General features: G+C 35.8%; 1 pseudogene; it reads left to right on the top strand.

Moving 5' to 3' along the window:
• Positions 1 to 2,047: 2,047 nt before the first annotated feature.
• On the top strand, positions 2,048 to 2,144 carry LOC122100908 (annotated as a pseudogene).
• The last annotated feature ends 20,834 nt before the right edge of the window (positions 2,145 to 22,978 follow it).

Raw genomic sequence — 22,978 nt, 5'->3', positions numbered from 1 at the left:
TACCTTATTAAGCGATGAAATTTAATTTATTAGCTAACTTTTGGGTTTGAAATATGGGAGGCTGATCTGTTTAACACATTTCTGGAAGGTACCTACTGAACAACAAAAGTGGTGGGTTGTACTATTTCTACAGTTTAATAAATGGTTGAACCTATTTGGCATTAGTGCTGGGTAAATAAATCAACTCTATTTAACTTCCTCTCTACACATGAAAAACTTGTAATGTCACTAAATATCATCTAATTGTCAAATGTTATTTTGGAGAATGTGATTTTAAAAAGTTTATTTGAAAAGGAATACATTTTCAGGAGATTAAATGCATGTTAACATTGGTTTGAATGTGACAACATTTTTATAGCACAGAACCAAGTTGTACTGAAGTACCTGTGTTTTGAAGCACTAAGGAGCTTTTCAGTTAATGTTTTTCTGAATTACATTTGACCTCTAAGTCAAGTTTTCCATGACTTGGTAGACCAATTATGGATCTATTTTTCCAGGAACTATTTTTTAACCAATTTATGCTGGACTGAAATCTTTCATTAATCATTAGAGGAGAGGTACTAAAAATAATCTTATGACACTTTGAGATCTTGTTCACTCATAATGGCTGGTCATCTGTAAATTGAAAATTTGAATTACAGTACATTCTCTCAGATTTTGTGATCTCATCCTTCCTTTTAAGTTGCCTTGAATTTCACAATTGCTTACTGCTAATTTCTGCATCTCAAGAAATTGGGGCCCTGAAATATAGGAAATGAGAAATTGAGATGGGTCTTGAATTACTTTCTGTTTCCATGATGCATGAGAAGCAGAGTAAAATCCCTTATAGATTAGAGGAAAACATTGTTTTTTACCATGTGAATTCAGAAGATCAAGAACACTTACAAAGTATCACAAGTTTATACCGAAGACATGGTACTGATAACTTTTATATTCTAAAATATTTTCTAAACCTAATTATTCATATTCCAATTGTATTTATTGTAATAAATAAATATCAATTTGCCAAATTATCAACTAATTCTAGTAAGTTTCACTGTGTGAAATATGAAATCAGCACATATAAATATAAAATAGATAACTATGTATAATATAATAAAAAGGCACATGTTTTGCATTGTTCTCTTGTGGTTAGGGTTTCAAAGGCAACTATGTTTCAAAATATTATTCTATTTTCTCTAACTTAGTGTTTGATAGAGTTAGACCTAAAGCTTTACCATTTGTAAATTTATAGCCTAGAAGCAAGAGGAAACATGGTGATTAAAACATTAACAATTTAAGGCCTAATAATGAGGAGAAACATAGGGACTTCCACTGCAACTATGAAAATATTTGATGATAGAAAGGCAGTAGTGTAATTGCTGCATGGTTGGATGGTAGACAGGCCAGGACATTAGGTAATAAATGCATATGAACAATTTATTCTCCCCCTTGTGTTTAGCTACTTTTGAAATGGTAGGTAAAATAAACAATTATATTTTGATAAATACGTTCTAGTCTGAACAGTTCTGTCTGAAATGTTCATCTCTCTATGATCCCTTGTAACTAAGATTTGTTTTGTTCAAGTAAGACAATCTAGGGTGTCAGGGTAAGATATTCTGGTTGGTCTGCTCCTACATGGAAGAAGGGTAAAGGGTCAGGGAGATATTTGTGCCTGTAAGACCTCATTTGGGAAAATTTCAGCTGTAGAGGTTTAGAAGTAGCTCTTAAGCAAGGCTTACTTTCAATCCATTAGCTCCACAAAGGTAACTCAGTTAGATAAATAAGTACTTGAAAAAGCCATCACCTTTGGACCTAGCTATAAATTCTTGAAATTACAATCAAATCCCAAATGAAAAAGACTTAAAATAATTATTGACACAAAATATTTCAAATATGAGCAATCGACTGAACAATATAATTTTTTCCAGTATTCACAGAATTTTAGGGAAATAAGATCAATCGCATTGTTAGGAACAATAAGGTTTCCTTGTTACAAATAGGCACCCAAGGATATAAGCCTGTTTAAAGATTGCATCATTAACTACTTAAATTTAGAGGACACTACATGCTTCAGCAACACGTATACCCAAATTAAAATACAGAGATTAACATGGCACTTGCACAAGGATGATATGAAAATTTGTGAAGTATTGCATATTTTTCATTCTTCAGATTCAAGAAATGAAAAACAGTTATTAAAAAGCTGATTACAAAATTACCAATGTAATAATACATGTAATTCATATAATTAAAAGTTAGTTTGACCTCAGTGTATAAAATCTTCACCTTAGAAAGGCCTTTACATAGCATAACCTTTACAAAACTGTTGAAAATAGACAACTTTGTCACTTTCTCCAAAGAAATAAAATAGTATAAGGACCTAGGAAAAAAAGAATCTTAAACTGTTTCTATCTGGAATGCAATCTGAAAGGACATACAAATGAACCTATATATTATAAAACAATGTAGAATTTAGAGTATAACTAGGAGAGAATAAAAAAAGATTATGGACATTATACAAACATAGATTATAGAATATTTTAAAATATACTATTTTCAGACAATGACCAGAAATACTTTAGTTTCTCTACTACTCATTTCAAAAGATAAGTTAAAATTATTTCTGATTAAAAAATAACCAACTCTGCAGAAATCATTATAGATGTATATAAAAACTCTTGAATATATTTTGACATCAAATGCAGGCAATTCACTTGGAAGTATTCCACAGAATCCATGAATTTTTACAGTAAGAGATTGTTGTTGCCAGGCCCCAGTAGCCCACGCCTATAATCCTAGCTACACAAGAGGCTGAGATCTGAGGATCTCGGTTCAAAGCCAGCCCGAGCAGGAAAGTCCGTGAGATTCTTATCTCCAATAAACCACTAGAAAACTGGAAGTGGACCTGTGGTTCAAGCGGTAGAGCACTCTCTTTCAGCCGAAGAGCGCAGGGATAGCATCCAGGCCCAGAGTTCAAGCCCCACAACCAACCAAAAACAACAACAACAACAACAACGAGATTTCTTTTATTTAGATTGTGAAAATATTTTGTATGGACATAAAAGGATGGACTGTCATTTTTGAAATTTAAGAAACTTAACCAAACCATTAGGACTGAGGAGAACAATTTGTACAGCCTTCCACAACTTTAAAGATGTAGTGATACATACTTTTCCGTTTGGCCATATCAAATGCAGTTTTTTCCAAGTTGTTCTTCAGGCCTGGATTGACATAAGGGTTCAACAGAAGTAGATTCAAAGTATCTTTGCTATCTCAATACTCAGCATCAAGATGCAAGTTGGTCAAGAGGCCTTTAGTTTTGGCATTGGTATCTGCATCATGATGAAGTGAAAAAGAAGCCACAATGGTATTATTCCAGATATATGCATTGTGCTGGGGTGTCCAGCCATCTACAGTTACTGCATCTGCCGCTGAGCCATCAACTCATGGACAATGTCTAAGTGTCCACTGTAGGCTTCCCGATGAAGTTGGGTATATTCATCGTCATCCCTAGTATTCACATGAGTGGCCTTTTAGGAAAGTAGTCTCCACACTGTAGTAAGCTGATTATTTTCAGCAGCCCAAAGAAAAAATTTGTTTCGATCCTTCTCCATTTAATTCTTGCAATTGATATCATTCCTCACTTGTTCATCTTATTCCTCATTTTCATCATAATTGCCTAACCAGAGACTTTGAATGCCAATGGGAATAAGGTGTCCATGTATTTCCCTACATAGATTGAACTGGTCAGAAATATCCAGTGAATTTTCTGCATATGTTTTTTCACCATGATTTCTATTCTCTTTTTCCATTATTACTACTCAAAATTATTCTAACTTGAGAGTAGGGAATTTATGGAGAGCAGAGGAAAAATGTTCCTCAATATTCAAAGGTACAGACTCAAAATGAGGACCATGGGTGTCTTTAAGTGCAGCTTATTCTAGGAATTAGAAAATATGAAATAATGACTTCTATAAAAATGATCTGGGAAATGTCAGAGCAGAAAGTGAAATGAGGAAACCAAAAACATAAAAGCAAAATAAATTAGGATAATTATGTAGCAATAATATCATGCTGATTCTGAACTGCTCTTTGTTTGTTTGTTTTTGGGTCCGGGGGTGGGGCCTGAACTCTGGGCTTGGGCACTGTCCCTCAGCTCAAGGCTAGCGCTCTACCACTTGAGCCATAGTGCCACTTCCGGCTTTTTTCTTTTTGCTTATGTGATGCTGAGGAATAGAACCCAAGGCCTCAGGCATGTAAGGCAAGTGCTCTACCACTGAGCCACCTTCCCAGCCCGATCTATTGTTTTGATTATATTCTCTAAGAAGAAAAAGTGAGAATAGATAGCAAAGGACTACTAATAGGTTTGACTTCTCATTAAGCACCTTCAATCACCAAAATCACATGAAAACAATAGACAGGGCTACTTTATTAGATGAAAACAAGTGTCTTTAAAAAAAAAAAACAAAAGAATTTAAGTAGTCATGCAAAGGACTTCGATTTTACTACAGCACTATACATTTTTTTATAATGTTGGGTAACAATAAATATTGGATCCATTAGAAAGTTCTTAAAGCTTATATGTTCAATAGTAAGTTCTCTTACACTATATCATGATATTTTTGTGTATGATCTTAAGAAGAAATTTACATTACTAACTTGAATTTCTGACAGAACAATATCATCACTGCACATCTTGCTTTTATCATCTACGTTTTAAATTACTATTTAAATATGTGCATTAGATAAGCATAAAAGAATAATAGAAGCCATGCTGATGGCTCATGTCTTTAATCCTAGCTAATCAGACAGATGAAATCTTACGATTGAGGTTTGAAACCAGACCAAGAAACAAAAAGTCCAGGGGCTGGGAAGGTGGCTCAGTGGTAGAGCTCTTGCCTTGAATGCATGAAGCCCTGGGTTTAATTCCCCAGCACCACATAAGCAAAAAGAAAAAAAGGCAGAAGTGGCACAGTGGCTCAAGTGGTAGAGCGCTAGCCTTGAGCTGAAGAGCTGAGGGACAGCACACAGGCCCAGAGTTCAGGCCCCAAGACCGGACCCACACCCCCAAAAAAAGAAAAAAGTAAAAAAATCCATTAGATTCTGATTTGAAGGTAACCAGCAAAAGCTAGAAATGGTACTGTGGTACAAGCGGTAAAATGCTAGCCTTGAGAAAACTAAAACAAAAAAATCAACAAATTCTGGGACAGAGCCAGGCCCTAAGTTCAAGCCTTAGTATTAGCACCAAACAAATGAATGAATTACTTAATTAAAATAAATTAAGTGGTCACATGTGTCAAGGCAAGTAAAATGTAACACCCGTGGTGACTGGATTGTGTATTATTTTGTAATGAGGTAAATTATCATTTGTCCTAATCACTAATATTTTATTTGAACTTTTTTGTACAATAAACCCTGAATTTAGCATGCCTGTATATGTGTGTGTGTACATGTGCACACATGTGTGTATGTGTATATGTATGTGTGTGCTGTTGCAATGTTGCTTGCCAATGTGAACAAGTTAAGCCTAAAAAGATCTAACTGTGTTGCAATATTTTATTTATCAGTATCTGTCATGTCATCTCTATGGAACCACCCTTCTGTACATTTTAGTTGTCAAATAATAACATCATCATAATCAAAGCATTTACAACATTAAGTTAGATAAAAGAGACTGTTTTCAGCTCTTATTATATGTTAGGTGAGAAGATACAGACATAATTAGGTAGTAAGTTATTGGTGTAAGCTGATTGTCAGTACAAAATATGTATTTGATCTCTTAAATTGTTTATACATTTAAGATATACTCATGAAGTGGGTTTGCCTGACTTGACCAAACAAGTATTACTCTCTGGTTATTCCTGTGAAACACAAGATCGATAAATTCTTTCCAGATTTCTGTTGAAAATAACTTTCTTAGTAAGATCATATCTATTCTAAGAGATAATCAACTCCATATTACATTTGAATATCCCATCTTATTGCCCGAAAATCAGTATTGTGGATATGCTTGTTAGATATTCCTTTCAAAAACAAACAAAATCATGTGTCATCTCCAAATGGTGGATGTATTTGAAGTTGTTTTGTACATGCAAAGGGATCTTCAAGAATGGCTCTTTTGTGGGATTAACTATTGCAACTTTAACAAATAAAGGCTTTTTAAATATCTTTTCCAATATAAATAACATTCCAGAGCGAGTCTTAAATTTCTGAAAAAACTTTTGACTATTTAAGTATTATTTCAGTTCATTGACTGTAGAGCTAAAGACATTTCGAAATAAATATTGTTAAAATCTGAAAATGTAAGTAGGTATATAGGCTTTTTATGCATCATTTTATGAAAACCCAATTTTTATGAAAGTAAATGAAATAGAATAATAGAATGTAAGTGAATTTCATAAGCTAATTATTAGTATAACTTTGTTTTCTATTAACACAGTCCTTTGAATGTAGATGATGCAGTTAAATTATTTCCTTTGTGTCTCTTAACTTTAGTTAGTTTTAGAATCTGTATACGTAGAAGAGTGAATTTGTAGTATAAATAAAGGTCTTTAAAATGATTAGGATTAATCTTGTGTTTTGTGTCAAGTGTTAATAGTTTATCATCATCATTATCATTATCATAATACATTTTGAAAAAAATGCAGTAGTATTGATGTCTTTTTAAACCAATTGTATTCACAAGTTGGAGAGTCTTAAATTCATACGTAAGTCTTGGTGTCTATGAGTTTTAACCTCTTGTTCCTAACATTAATTAATTAATGATAGGTCAGACTGCATTTTGGGGTATATGAAACGTAAAATATTTATCTGGTTCAAATGTGATTTTTATATCAGTCTCGCTTTAAGAACATTTTAAAGTAATACATTTCTCTCAAAATGTTGGGTGTAAAAGCAATCAAAATACTTCTAATGGTAAACAACTTAGGTGAGCAATGTGGAAATGATTGTTTCCATAAGATCTGCAGTCTGTTTCCAACAGGATTTGGCAGGTCGTTCTTTCACTATGACTGTGTTAAACAGAGATGTGGTCCCCAGGCAGTGCAGAGTTCAGTCATGGGATAGTATATGATTTCTACTATTTTCAGCGAGAAATCAAGAATGTTATAGTTTAGCAGTTCCTTTCACCAGGGAAGTATAAATTGATTATGAACTTAGAGTTTTCATATTACAGTTACTTATTTTCTTTTTTTTCTTTTTTTTTGGTCAGTCATGAGGCTTGAACTCTGGGCTTGGGCAGTGTCCCTGTGCTCTTCCACTCAAGGTGAACGCTCTGCCTCTTGAGCCACAGTGCCACTTCCAGTTTAGTAGTGGTTTATTAGAGATAAGAGTCTCACAGTCTTTCTTGCCCGGGCTGGCTTTGAACTGTGATCCTCAGATCTCAGCCCCCTGACTAGCTTGGATTTCAGACGTGAGCCACCGGCATCTACCTGTTAAATATTTCCTAACAAAGTTAAAGGGAGATATTATTAGAGTGTGCCCAACAATTTTGGGCAATTTTCTTAGAATTAGTAGACTGAATGCTGGTATTTTAGTCATAAAATAGAATGAGTTTATTTGATATGGTGGGAATGAGCCACATGCTAACACTTACCATGTGTGCAATGTTGTAATAGTAATTCCAACTCAGAAGTCTTCAATATCATCATCTGAGAATTAAAAATAGAAGTAGTTCCATTTTATGGTATTATTATGAGTATTAAATTAGATATCATAGGTAAAGTGCTTGGAAAAACAAGCAGTATTTGATACTTTCTACTTGTTATTTTATAATGTGATGATTCTAATATTTTTACTGTGATTTTTATATTGTGTCTATTTAGGATATGCAATGTGCTGAATTAATATTCATTGCATTGTGAGAAAAATACCTGCAGATAAAATTTCTGAGGAGGAAATTGTTATATTGACTCATGGTGTAAGAGAACACAGTTTAAGATCAGATATCTCCATTGTTTTTAATTATATTTTTATTAAATAATTGTATGAAGAAATTTCCCTTTAACAAATCAGTTTATAAGTACAATGGATCGTTAAATAACTTTCCCACACACTTCCAAACCTCACCCCACTTTATTTTTTCTAGTTTCATACTATCTGCATTGAATATTATGCCTTCATTGTCTTCCTTCATAGCTCTCTTTATTCCTTCCCTTTGACTTCCCCTCACACCTTCCAAGTGATAGTTTTCTGATATTCATTTTGTAGGATTAAAAGTTCCGTTTTATAAGAAAATAAACCTTTTAACTAATCCTCAGCAAATAGCATGGGTTGGTTAATACTGTTGTCTAAACTTGCATAAATTTTGGCTTCAAAATACAGACAGAACATGGGTCCTTTGTGTGACTGGCTCTGAATTAACTTACTTAACACATTTTTAGATCTATCTATTTCATCACAAATGATTTAACAGTCTTTATAATGGATGGATGCAATTCAATTGTGTATATGTGCTACACCTTCTCCAACCCTCCATCCGCCAAAAGGCATCTGGACTGTTTCCATAACGTGCCTATGGTGAATCATGCAGCAGTGAACATGGTTGTGAAAGTGATTTTACTGTAATCTTTTGGAAGAATTCATCACTATCTTTTTGGGAGCAATCCTCTAGCCAATTTTACAGAATATGCACATCCCTCCCTTCATCTCCATCATAACGTGTTGCAAGTTTTCAAAAACAAACTAACCCCTAATGGTCTCAATAAGCTAAAACCACACGGTGCCCATATTTTTCAATACATTTTTTTCATAATTGTACACATAATTTAGTGAGAACCTTCGATGTACTTTCCTAATGTAGGAATGAGGGACATGACAATAGAGTAAAAGTAAGAAATATGCAATGTAATTGCCTATTATCATATTTAAAATCTTTTTCAGCTCTAATTCATAGACCCACTATTATTTTAATCTTTATTTGATTGCTTCATCTATCTCCTAAATTATAACAGGTGATTTAATTACAAAGGCAAAAAAGTGTAGTTTGATTTTCACACTCATGTGTGAGGATCCATGATATGGGCAATACATGGATTGACATTAATAGCCATTATTTATTTTGTTAAAGTAAAATTGGTTTTCCCAAACTGATTCTTGCAATACATATTCAATTCAACAAGAAACATTTGACAATTCCTTGTTTTATTCCTCATTAACTTTTGTTTCCATTTTATTTTATAACGAATGATGATTTCATAAACCTACTATAGATACAAAAATATATTAAATATTTCTATCTGAGGATAGGAAGGTGGCTCAGTGTTGAAGCGCTTGCCTTGCATGCATGAGGCCCTGGGTTCAATTCCTCAGTACCACATAAGCAAAAAAAGGAAAAAGCTGGAAGTGGCGCTGTGGCTCAAGTGGTAGAGCGCTAGCCTTGAGCTGAAGAGCTGACGAACAGCACCCAGGCCCAGAGTTCAGGCCCCACGAACAAACCTCCCAAAATTATTTATATCTGTATGCATTGATATATACGTACACACATATATTATACAGGTTATAATGATAAATTATAACTTCTGTAACAATTTACTAAATTATAAAAACATCAATGGCTCATGCCTGGAATCCTGGTTACTCAGAAGGCTGAGATATAATGATCATAGTTTTTTTTTTGTTTTTTTTTTTTAAATTTTATTTTATTTTATTTGAGAACATACTGTACAGAGGGGTTACAATTACATGGGCAGGATAATGCATACATTTCTTACCAAGCATTGCAGCCTCCTCCTTTGTTTACCCTTCAACTCCCTTCCCAGCCTCCCCCCTCCCTCCCACCCAATCATACCCCCCCACCACCCCCCCCCCACCGACATTGTAAAGCTGGTTTTGACATGACATTTTGTACTTCTCATTGTTGCAACAGGTCCACCTGAATCCTTAAACGACTTGTTTGTCCCCATCTCCTCGACATGTTATACTGACATCAAATATAGTGAAAGCGGGGGTTACACTGTGGAGGAGGGACATACAAAGCAACAAAGAAATAATCTTATAAATGCGTTAGAAACACATGCATGAAAGAAACAAAAACATTAAAATACATATTTGAGGTTTCGTTTTCCTAACATCACATTATCTGACTTTTTCCGCTTGATTCATACCTATACTAGATATTGCAAATAAGGGAAACCATGGGACCTATGTTTCTTTGGGCCTGGCTTACTTCACTTAATATAATTTTTTCCAAGCCTTTCCATTTCCTAACAAATGGGGAAATGTCATTCTTTCTGATGGAGGCATAGAATTCCATTGTGTATATATATCACATCTTCTTGAACCATTCATCTACTGAGGGGCATCTGGGTTGGTTCCATGTCTTAGCTATGGTAAATAATGCTGCAATAAACATAGTTGTGCTGGTAGCTTTAGTGTGGCCTTGTTTGTGATCATTTGGGTAAATGCCCAAAAGTGGGATTGCTGGGTCATTGGGGAGCTCTATGTGGAGTCTTTTGAGGAACCTCCATACTGCTTTCCAAAGTGGTTGAACAAGTTTACATTCCCACCAACAATGAAGTAAGGTTCCTTTCTGTCCGCATCCCCTCCAGCATCTGTTGTTGTTAGAGTTCTTGATTTTTGCCGTTCTAACTGGAGTGAGGTGATATCTCAATGTTGTTTTGATTTGCATTTCTTTTATGGCTAGGGATGTTGAACATTTCTTCATGTGTCTATTGGCAATCCTTCTTTCTTCTTCAGAGAAGCTTCTCTTTAAGTCTTTCGCCCACTTACTTATTGGGCAGTTGTTTCTTTGAGGATTTGTTGTTGGGTGGTTTAATTTTTTGAGTTCCAAGTATATTTTAGATATGAGACCCTTGTCCGTTGTATGGCTAGTAAAGATCTTCTCCCAGTCCGTGGGCTTTCTATTGATCTTGCTAGCTATGTCATTTGCCCTACAGAAGCTCTGCAACCTTATACAATCCCATTTGTCCAGCCTTTCTTTGATTTGTTGTGTTTCCGGGTCTCTATTCAGAAAATTTCGGCCTGAGCCAAGGAGACCCAGGGTTTCTCCTATTCCATCCTGTAATGTTTTCAGAGTGTCTGCTTTGAGTTCAAGGTCTTTGATCCATTTGGAGTTGATTCTGGTGCAGGGTGATATATAAGGATCTAGCTTTAGTTTTCTACATGTAGTTAACCAGTTTTGCCAGCACCATTTACTGAAGAGGCTGTCTGTCTTCCATTCTATTGTTTTAGCTCCCTTATCGAAGATTAGATGGCTATAGGTCTGTAGGTTCATTTCTGGGTTTTCAATTCTATTCCATTGGTCCTGAGGTCTGTTCTTATGCCAATACCAAGCTGTTTTGATTACTATGGCTTTATAGTAGAGTTTGAAATTTGGTATTGATATTCCTCCAGCAGTGTTCTTTCCGTTGAGGAGCGTTTTTGCTATTCGGGGTCTTTTATTGTTCCATATGAATTTTTGGATTGCCTCTTCTATTTCCTTGAAGAATGAGGGTGGAATTTTGATAGGTATTGCGTTGAATTTGTAGATAGCCTTGGGAAGTATTGCCATTTTCACGATGTTAATCTTTCCAATCCAGGAGCATGGGAGGTTTTGCCATTTTTTAAGTTCTGTGTTGATTTCCTTTTTCAAGATTTTAAAGTTTTCATCATAGAGGTCCTTCACTTCTTTAGTTAAGTTAATTCCTAGGTATTTTATTTTTTGTGGGGCTATTACAAATGGAGTTGCTTTCCTAATTTCAGCCACACTTTTCTCATTGTTGGCATAGAGAAAAGCCATTGATTTTTGGGGGTTAATTTTATAACCTGCTACTTTGCCAAAGTTTTGAATCAGCTTGAGTAATTTGGGAGTGGAGTCTATGGGATTCTTTAAATACAAGATCATGTCATCTGCAAAGAGGGAGAGTTTTATTTCTTCTTTCCCTATTTGGATCCCCTTTATGACTGCATCTTGTCTTATTGCTGTAGCTAATCATTCTAATACTAGATTGAAGAGAAGTGGAGAGGGTGGGCATCCTTGTCTTGTTCCTGAGTTAAGAGGAAATGGCTTTAGTTTTTCACCATTGAGTATAATGCTGGCTGTAGGTTTGTCATATACAGCCTTTATTGTATTGAGGAATGTTCCATGGATTCCTAATTTTTCCAAAACCTTTATCATAAAGGGGTGTTGGATCTTGTCGAATGCTTTTTCTGCATCTATTGAGATAACCATGTGGTTCTTATTCTTGCTCCTGTTGATGTGATGAATAATATTAATTGATTTGCGTATATTGAACCAGCTTTGCATCCCTGAAATGAATCCTGTTTGATCGTGGTGTATGATTTTTTGGATGAATTGTTGAAGTCGGTTGGCCAAAATTTTGTTGAGAAGTTTTGCATCAATGTTCATCAAAGAAATGGGTCTATAGTTCTCTTTCTTTGATGAGTCCCTGCCTGGTTTTGGGATGAGGGTTATGCTGGCTTCATAGAATGTGTTCGGTAGTGAGCTTTCTCTTTCAATTTCATTGAAGAGTTGGAGGAGAATTGGTGTGAGCTCTGCTTTGAAGGCCTTGTAAAATCCGCTGTGAAACCATCTGGTCCTGGACTTTTCTTAGCTGGGAGGTCTCTTATTGCTGTTTCTATTTCAATGCTTGATATGGGCCTGTTAAGATAGTTTGCCTCATCTTGGTTTAGTTTTGGCATGTCAATATTTGCTAGGAAAATGTCCATTTCTGTCAAGTTCTCAAACTTATTAGCATAAAGTTTTGAGAAGTATTCCCTTATAATGTTCTGAATCTTGCTTGTTTCCGTGGTGATGTTTCCATTCTCATCTCCGAGTTTATTAATTTGGGTGTGTTCTCTTCTTTTTCTGATAAGATTTGCTAAGGGTCTGTCAATTTTGTTAAGTTTTTCGAAGAACCAACTCTTTGTTTTGTTGATTCTTTCTATAGTTTTTTTGGATTCTAATTCATTTAATTCTGATTTAATTTTGATTATTTCTTTCAGTCTACTGGATTGGGGTTTATCTTGCTGCTCTTTTTCAAGGAGGTTTAGATGTGTCATTAAATTGCTAGTTTCAGATTTCTCCAATTTGTTGATGTAGGAGCTCAGAGCTATAAACTTGCCTCTGAGTACTGCCTTTGCTGTGTCCCAGAGGAGCTGGTAATTTGTGTGTTCATTTTTGTTGAATAGCATGAACATTTGAATTTCCTTTCTAATCTCTTCCATGACCCACTCATGATTCAGCAGTGTGTTGTTCAGCCTCCATGTGATACTGGACTTTCTTTGGTGGCTTTTGGTGTTGAGTTCTAATTTTATTCCCTTGTGGTCTGAGAGAATGCAAGGTATAACTTCAATGTTTCTGAATTTAGACAAGTTTGCTTTGTGGCCTAAAATGTGGTCTATTTTAGAAAACGTTCCATGTGCTGCTGAGAAAAACGTGTATTCTGATGCTGCTGGGTGAAATGTTCGGTAGATGTCTGTTAAGTCTAGTTGATCTATGCAGCTGTTTAGATCTGCGGTTTCTCTGTTGAGTTTTTGCCGAGTTGATCTATCTAGTGGGGAGAGTGGTGTGTTAAAATCCCCAACAATTAATGTCTTTGGATCTATATGGGATTTGAGGGAAAGTAGTGTTTCTTTGATAAATTTGGGTGCTCCATTGTTTGGCGAATAGATATTTAGAATTGTAATATCCTCCTGAAGGAGAGATCCTTTAATTAGTATGTAGCGACCTTCTTTATCTCTTTTCACAAATTTTAATTTGAAGTCTATTTTATCTGATATTAGGATTGCAACTCCCGCCTGTTTATGCGGTCCGTTTGCTTGGTAGATTTTGTTCCAGCCTTTAACATTGAAAATGTGTTTGTTTTTACGGGCAAGATGTGACTCCTGCAGGCAGCAGATAGAAGGGTCTTGTTTTTTAATCCAACTAGACAGTCTATGTCGCTTAATTGGAGAGTTCAGTCCGTTAACATTAAGAGATAGGACTGAGAGGTATTTGGGAGTTCCTGCCATGTTATCTACCTTCTTGGGGGCTGCGAAAACTGGGTTCTTCCTATGGTTCTTGGATTCTCAGTTAGGGTGCAGTTTCTTGGCCTTTATTGCGGTCTTGTTGGTTTTCTATGTGTAGGACATCTTTAAGAATCTTTTGTAGGGCTGGTTTGGTGGAGATGTATTGTTTCAATTTTTCTTTGCTATGGAAGGTTTTTATTTGGCCTTCAGTTATGAAGGAGAGTTTAGCTGGGTACAGTATTCTTGGTTGATAGTTGTTTGTTTTTAGGGCATGGCATACATCATTCCAGGCTCTTCTTGCTTTGATTGTCTCTGCTGAGAAATCTGAGGTGATTCTAATTGGTTTCCCTTTATAAGTGATTACCCTTTTCTCTCTGACAGCTTTAAGGATCTTTTCCTTGTTCTGAGTTGATCCTGTGTGGATTATAATGTGACGGTGGGATGTCCTATTCTGGTCTGGTCTATTTGGGGTTCTAAAGGCTTCTTGTATCTGGACAGGCCTATCTTTTTGCATGTTTGGGAAGTCCTCTGCTAGGATCCTGTTAAACAGATTTCCTAGACCATTAACTTCTGTTTCTAGGTGCTCCTCTACACCCATTATCCTTAGATTAGGCCTTCTGATGGTGTCTTCCAGGTGTTGGATAGATCTATCATATTTCTTGGACTTGTCTTGGATGGTTGTATGTTCTTTCTCTATAATATCTAGGCTGTCTTCAATCCCTGAGATTCGATCTTCTGCATGGTCTAACCTGCTGTCAAGACTCTCTACTTTGTTTTTTATCTCTTTTCCTTCTAGTTGGTCAGCTTTGATGGCTTCAAGTTCTTTGTTGAAGCTCTGTTTTAGGTCTTGTATGAATTTCTTTACTTCCTTAATTTGGTGTTCAGTGTTTGTCCTCAAATCACTTAGTTGATTGGTTATGGTTTCTTTGGGCTCCCATTCCTTCTGTTGGGTTCCATTCAGCATTCCCTTTGTGGTTTCCCTGACTTCCTTCAGCTCTTTGTTAATGGATTCCATGAATGCCTTTAGTGATCTTTGTGTGTTCTCTACCTGGTCTCTCAATTCCTGTATTACTCTTTGATTAGCTTCCTCCCGTTCGTGGGATTCCTGCAGATCTCTTTGAGTGTTCTCAGCCTGCTCACGCCATTCCTCTCTTTCTCTTTGAGTATTCTCAAGTTGTTCACGCAAATCCTGTATCAGTTTTTGAGTAGCTTCCTCACGCTTATGATATTCCTGTATAAAGTTCTGGGATGCCTCCTCTCTCTCCCTATCACGCTCATACAGAGTCCTTTTTACGTTGTCAAACTTTTCATTTATCATGTTTGCCAGCAGTGTTTGTAGAGCTGTTTGGGAACTCTCCTCTGGATTATTCATTATCTGTTCTAACCCCTGATTATCAGGATTGGGAATTGAGATACCCGAATTTGCCATTTTTCTTGTGTTTTTCCGGCTTACTCTGCCCATTTGAGATGAAGATAGCACCAGTTTTGTGCTAGAACACTATCTTAAGGCAACCATCAACCAAAGTTTGCATTTGTACAGTCAATAGTCTACAGATACAATCTAGTTCAACAGATACATCTATTCGACATCAAACAACTATATGTTAAAGGACTTCGAACCGCAGAGAAGAATTTGGAAAACCAGAAATTATTAGGGTTAGGGAGAGATGTGGGTAAAAAATAGGAATAGATTGGTGTGGGGAGGCACAGGGAGAGTTAACTATGTCCTAATCACAATGCAGGAAATAGGTTGGGTAGGATGTAAGTAGAGAGAGACAGAAAAAGAAGAAAGGGAAAGGGTAATGAAAAGAGACCAGAAAATAAAATAGAAACGTAAAAATTAATGTTATTTTAGAGATTAAAAGACCATCTATTTATAGAGGAATATGAATATGTTGAGAGAAAGGGAGGGACATAGAGGAGATGAGAAAAACTTTAAAAAAATGCTTAAAATATTATATAGGTATAAAGAGGTAGTACTGCTATTAATGAATTTAAGTCTCAGAGGTTTTGAATTGAGTAATAAGTTTGTGGATTAAGTGTGTACACAATGGGGGATAGGGTCTACTGGTTAACTACGGGTTTATCTGAGGATGTGCAGGACAAGAGTTAAGTCACATAAAGATGAACAAAGAGGAAAAGATGGAAAGGATAGGAAAGTGAGAAGAAAAGATCAGAAGTTCAGTAGAGCTAGAAAAAAAATACAAAATATAATTAAGAATGAAAGAAAAAGAGAAAGAAGACAAGAAAAGAAAAGAAAACACACATTCACGTATTCCTAAAATAAAAATTATAAGAGGAGAAAAAAAAAAAAGTTAATGGAAAACAATTATTTTTTCAGAAGAGGCAAAAATTAAAGATTAATAAAAGTTTTAGAAAAGCAAAAAAAATTTTATATATATATAAGGTAACAAAAAATGAAAAAAAACAAAACAAGAAAAAGAAAAAAAAGAAAAGAAGAAGAAGAAAAAAAAAAGTTCTTTGATTTTTTTTTTTTTTTGGGAGGGGTGGGAAGAGTCCTGTATCTCCCTTTTGTCTGTAATCAGAGTCTGGTTGGAGTCTCTGGTCAGCTTGAGGTCCTGTGGCTTGATTGGTTTCTTAAGTCAGTTTGTTGGAACAGGCAGAAAAATGCTCTGCTTTACCCAAGATTTTGAGATCCCCCTCCCAGGTTAGTTTACTGGGAGGGTGATCTGCTTTGAGAATCACAAAAGAGGGGGATGCAGTGATGAGGCTAGGTTCTGGGTAGAGTTGAGGCCTTTCAACAAACAGTAGCTTTTCCCTGGGGCTATTTTGTGAAAAAAAACTCACAGCACCCAGCCTGGAGCCATGCTCAGGGTTTCTGTTTTTCAATTGATTGTGGTGGCTGCTAGAGGGCGGGGCAGGCTCTGGCTCTGGTTACCCGGTGAGGAGAGCCACTCCAATGGCTGGTGCCTGAGCTGGGTGACTTTTCCCTGGATGGAACTGAGTCTGTGAGGTCACTTCGCCGTTAAGTTCTTGTGACCTGCTAAATGACTCGTTTTATTCCAAGGCCTGAGCTGGAGCTAGCCGCTCCTCCGAGCTTTGTCGGTATCCAAGATGGAGATCACCCGTGCTGGGGGGGGAGGGGTGGCCTTCCCTCCTCTGCTCTCAGAGAAGGAGTGAGGAAGTGGGGCTTCTACTCACGCGGAGTCTTGGATCCCGGGTCGTCTCTGGTCTGCAAACTGCAGGATGAAGTTGTCCGCTCCTTGTCGGTTCTTGCTGGTGTTGAGTAGAATCCGCTCGTCCGCTGCGTCTGGCTCCTTCGTCCCGGACTGCGTCTCCGGTATGCCTCCGCGGCGGTGGTCGCCGCTGCGACCCTGCCGCCGCAGCGGCAGCTGCTCAGATGTGTCTGCTTGGCTTCCCCTCTCTTGACTAACTCTCTGTCCTGTGATGGCACACTTGGTGTGATTCTCTGGCTTGGGACTGTTCACTGGAACTCTGAAACTGTTTTCTATGCAAGAGCTTGTTCAGATTCCAGCTTCTCCTCCGCCATCTTCCCGGAACCCCTAATGATCATAGTTTGAAGCCATCCTGGGCAGGAAAGTCCAAGAGCCTCTTATCTCCAAACAACTAAAAGAAAATCAGAATTGGAACTGTGCTCAAAAGAGTAGAGTGGTAGCTTAGGGAGAAAAAGCTCAGGGACATCACTCAGGCTCTTAGTTCAAGAACTACAATCTACCCTAAAAAGTCTATTTAATTTACCCCTGTGTAAATAGAGTATTTCCATCACCCAAATTCACATCCATTTTCATTTGCAAGGTAACACTGTTATGTATGGAGTACCACATACATTATCACTTAAGTAGAAAGCATTGCAACATGGGTTCATTCTATCTCTTTCATGGATTTTAGTCCACCCAAATACTCAAATTTTACAATTATTCCATTAAAGTCATAGCTTTTTTCTTTAATACCCATAATATTAGAGCTTGAATTGTGTCTCATAAATGGGTGTTCTTACCACTTTGTCATGCCACAGTCCTAAATGATCCTGATTAATTTTCAGATAGAATCTGGCTTCCTACTTGTGTACAGATCTTTCTACACAGTCTGGACTTTAACCACTATCCTCACAACAGTACACTCTCATATAGTCAGGATTTTCATAAGCTTATCATAGCTGATTTTTAAAAAAATCTTTGCATTTCCTGCAGGTTCTTAAGTACTGAATTAATTTTTTTTTTTTTGTGGGGGGTTGTTTTCTTTCATTTGAATGTATGCGTTGAGTTTTTCTTCACTTTTCCTTTTGTTTCTTTCACGCAAGTTCTTACCTAAAGTGCTGAGAAACCAATACTTCTTTCGCAAGATAGTGAAGGTGAACATTACTTAGTCCAAAGCAATTTCAGTAATATTTAAACACCTTCATATTTATTAATGTATACAAATGCTAAGTTGCTGAGAAAAGTATTTTTATTTTCACAGTTGTCTTTGGGATACACAGACAGATAATGAATTATATGAAGATAATAAAACTACAGATGCTTGCCTGGAGGAGAAAAACCTATCATTAATTGTTTGACAGTGGCTTCCCTTCTCATGAAAGAAATATGTTGCTTTATGCAGGATTTCACAAAATCAAATTGCTAGGAAGAACCTAAGCAATCATCTAACACTACCGAGTTGAAGGAGATGATTTGACCTCCTGAATAATTTACTTTTGGATCAAATAAAAGCAGGCTTCCAAAAAGAGAGTACACTTTAGAAAAACGTAACGAGTTGTATGTAAACTGGTGCTTAGTTGGTTTGTTAATTTGTGAACTAATACAGAGAAATAAAGTACAGCAAGGTTAAAAATTAAAGAACTCTGCATTGAAATACATATTTGTGTGTATGTGTGTGAGTATGTGCATGTGCCTGTACACACATGTTCATGTTCTCATGCATGCATTCATCATTCTTGTGGCTTGATAGTGCCTGGGCACTATGCCTAAGCTTCTGTGCCCCAGGATATTGCTCTACCACTTGAGCCATTGCTTCACTTCTGGTTTTTTGGAGATAATCGCATGTATTTTCATGATGGGACTGGCTTTGAACAGTGGTCTTCAGATCTCAGTCTCTCAAGTAGCTAGCTAAGCTGATTCAGCCTCTAAGTAGCTAGTTAAAATTCTGCCTGTCCACTAGGCTTCACTGCTCTTTTATTCTTTTCTTGAGGTAATCACAAGCCTAAGTCATGTATATGTCTAATTGCTTTAAAAATATTGTTACTGCTTGGCATCAGAGGTTCCCATCTGTACTCTTAACTATTGAGGAGGCTTGAGAACAGAACCCAGGACAAATTTTAGTGGACTTCCTTCTCAATCTATAGCTGGGTTCATTGTATCATTTCCACCATCCTGCACTATCCTAGAGACTCAGATGGGAAGGACTGCAGGATCCAGGCCAGCCAAGGTAGGAAACTAGACAAGTTGGTGTGCAACGCCGATGCCATTGATGATATGAAGGCACAAAGGACAGATCAGGTTCATGTTCTTGTGGAAAGGGAACCACTATCTTAATATTAATCACTGATATTATGCCATCCTAGCAAGAACAATATCCCAAGTGGAAATCCCCACAATTTACTACAACCAAAATAAGTATATACATTTTCATCCAAAAACATAGTACAATCTGTTGTTTGCTCTAATATCATCTTTATCTCATTATCATATAATGTGACAGAATAGATTCTTCATTAAACTTATTATATATTTAAAAGACCTAGAATATTCTTTTTCTCTTATTAAGTTCAAACGAATGTCAAATTGCCTCATTTCGTACATATTTGACTACCACTGAAAATTAATCTAATGTTTATTATAGTAATATATTCTGATTTATTACTTTACTTTGTAACAGTTTTTAAACTTTTTTCTTCTCTGCTGAAATTTAAGTATTTAAATATTATCACCAACGTATATTCCTTGAGTACTTGGGGCAGTTTCCTTCAAAGTTTTTAACCAATATCTTCGAAGAATTTTAATAGGTATATTATTTGGTTTATTTTTAATTTCTATTTAATTTTATTGTAAAGGTGATGTATACAGGGGTTACAGTGACTTAAGTAAGGTTATGAGTACATTTCTTATGGAAAGAACATTGTTATCCCCTCATCGATTTTTTTGTATACTCAACTTCTGATGCTGTTGCTATTGCTGTTGCTATTGATCAATGTGTACTTTTGCTTTCTTTGTTCATGCGTTTTTATTATAAAATTTATATACAGAGGGTTTACAGTTACTTAAGTCAACTAAATGTACAGTTCATTTTATTTTCTAAATTTCAAATTTTGAACTTAATTACTTATTTTCTTTTGTTTCATTAATGTAATTTTTCAGAGTTGTAGGATTAGTTGATTTAATTTTGCATGATTTTTACACATGTAAATTATTCAGACACATATATTTTGCTTTAAAAATATTTAACATGTGAATATTTAAAATTATTTTCTTAATTTTTATATGGCCAGTGAATTTAAATAAATTTATTTTATTATAGTTCTAAAAATATTTTTCCAGGTAACAAATACTTACTGTATTTTCAAAAAGCACATACTTTATTAAGAAAGGCTTCATTACCTGGTCACTTTTTTGTAAATATTTGAATTTGAATTAAAAATGTTTAAGATAGGCATGGTGACTTGTGGCTTCCATTTTCTAGCTCTGGTAGGAACTGCAAATAGGGTTTGTAATTCGGGAAAGCCTGAGAAACTATGAGACCTTATTATAAAAATATCCAGAGTGAAATGATTAGAGATATAGCCATTCATAGCGGGATATAGAGTGCATGGATATCATATTTTAAATCTTGAGTTAAAACAACAGTAACATCAATGTTTTGTCAAAATAAAAGCATATATGTTTCACAATGTTTATTATTTAAAACTTGTTTGCGAAGATTCTCATGTCTTCTATTTCTTAATTTTCAATTTACTTAATCCATAAGAATCCAAGTATATTGTGATTATTTTATTTCTACTACTTTTTTTTTTTTTTGTCGGTCGTGGGGCTTGAACTCTGGGCCTGGGCCCTCTCCCTCAGCTCTTTAGCTCAAGGCGAGTGCTCTACCACTTGAGCTACAGCGCCACTTACGGTTTTCTGGTGGTTTATTGGAGATAAGAGTCTCATGGTCTTTCCTGCCTGGGCTGGCTTTGAACCGCGGTCCTCAGATCTCAGCCTCCTGAGTAGCTAGGATTACAGGCGTGAGCCACCAGCGCCCAGCTATTTCTACTACTTTTAAATATTATGAGCAATGTTTTGATTTCATATATTAACCTACTTTTACTATTTGTAAAAATTTTCTCTGTTTAATATGAAAATATCAATATTCCAAATAAATGGATGTGGTGTTTATGTGTGTGTGTGTTTATGTGGTTTCTATGTGTGTGTGCTTTCTGTGTACTTTGTAATGCTTGGGAGATCACACCATTGTTTCACATATGCCAGGCCAGGTTTTACCACTGAACCATATATTCTAGTTAGAATGCAAATAGTTTTTTTAATTATGACTTTTAAATTTTCTTTGCTAGTATGTTTTTTCAAAGTAATATATAATGAAATGTGTACCATATTCTATCCACGATAGCAATTTTTATTGTTATTTTAGTGTTACTTAGAATATTTCCACTGCCTTTCCACTTACAAACTCTTGTGTTCGTTATTGATAAAGGTTTTGCTTTGCTTATTTTGTCTCTTCATTGAATTTGCCTCCAGAGCTTACCTATTCTTTCTCTTATTTATTAGGAAATTAATTATCATATTCCTATTGCAATATCTTTACATTGTAAGAGGTATATACAATGCTTTATTTTCTATTTTATTTTTTCCCACTCTCTCTGACTCTCAGTACACACTATTTTGTGTATTAAAAGAAAACTTGATTCAGGACACATCGATTATTTTCCTCCTTCTTTTCTCTGAAGTCTTTCTGTTTTTTGAAACACAATACCAATGACATACAGCTCCTATGTGGTCCATCATCCTATTCCCTCTCACTCTCCTCTGTAGTACATCTCAAGTCGTTATCATTCAGATTTATTAGGCTATAGTATTATCTAAATCTTAACTCATTCCTAAATTAGTTTTAGTTGCTTCTAGCATTCCATAAAGACATTTTTCTATATATAATATCTGGGGTCTTGTGTTTTCACACGATGAAAAATATGAGTGACTATCAAACATGTAGATATCTCTACAGAATATTGGTCCACTTGCTCAATAAACTCCTATATAAATTCAAGGAATGTAGGTCAGTTAGAACAATCTTGAAAAATGGTGTAGCTTGAGCCCTCATATTAGATTTGAATTTTATTACCATGTTTAGTAGTGAAGAAAACATATCTCTACTATAAGAATAGACACATATGTCCAAGGTTTCTTTGATTTGTTGTGTTTCTGGGTCTCTATTAAGAAAATGTTGGCCTGTGCCAACAAGACCTAGGGCTTCTCCTGCTCGATCCTGTAATGTTTTCAGAGTGTCCGCTTTGACTCTGAGGCCTTTGATCCATTTGGAGTTGATTCTGGTGCAGGGTGATATATAAGGGTCTAGCTTTATTTTTCTCCAAGTAGTTAACCAATTTAGTAAGCACCATTTACTGAAGAGGCTGTTTTTCTTCCATTCTTTTTTTAGCTCCACTATCAAAGATTAGATGGCTATAGGTCTGTAGGTTCATTTCTGGATTTTCATTTCTATTCCATTGGTCCTGAGGTCAGTACTTGTGCCAGTACAAAGCTGTTTTGATTACTATGTCTTTATAGTGGAGTTTGAAATTTGGTATTGATATTCCTCCAGCAGTGTTCTTTCCTGTTGAGGATCATTTTTGCTATTCAGGGTCTTTTATTGTTCCATATGAATTTTTGCATTGCCTCTTCTATTTCCTTGTAGAATGAGGATAGAATTTTGATAGGTATTGCATTGAATTTGTAGATAGCCTTGGGAAGTATTGCCATTTTCCCGATGTTGATCTTTCTAATCCAGAAACGTGGGAGTTTTTTCCCCTTTCTAAGTTCTGTTTGGATTTTCTTTTTCAAATTTTTTAAGTTTTCATCATAGA

This window comes from Dipodomys spectabilis, unplaced genomic scaffold (assembly GCF_019054845.1).
Source record: "Dipodomys spectabilis isolate Male_0828 unplaced genomic scaffold, ASM1905484v1 ptg000610l, whole genome shotgun sequence".
In the NCBI taxonomy this organism is placed as follows: Eukaryota; Metazoa; Chordata; class Mammalia; order Rodentia; family Heteromyidae; genus Dipodomys; species Dipodomys spectabilis.
The sequence above is the reverse complement of the archived record's forward strand: the minus strand, read 5'-3'. Positions and strand labels throughout refer to the sequence as shown.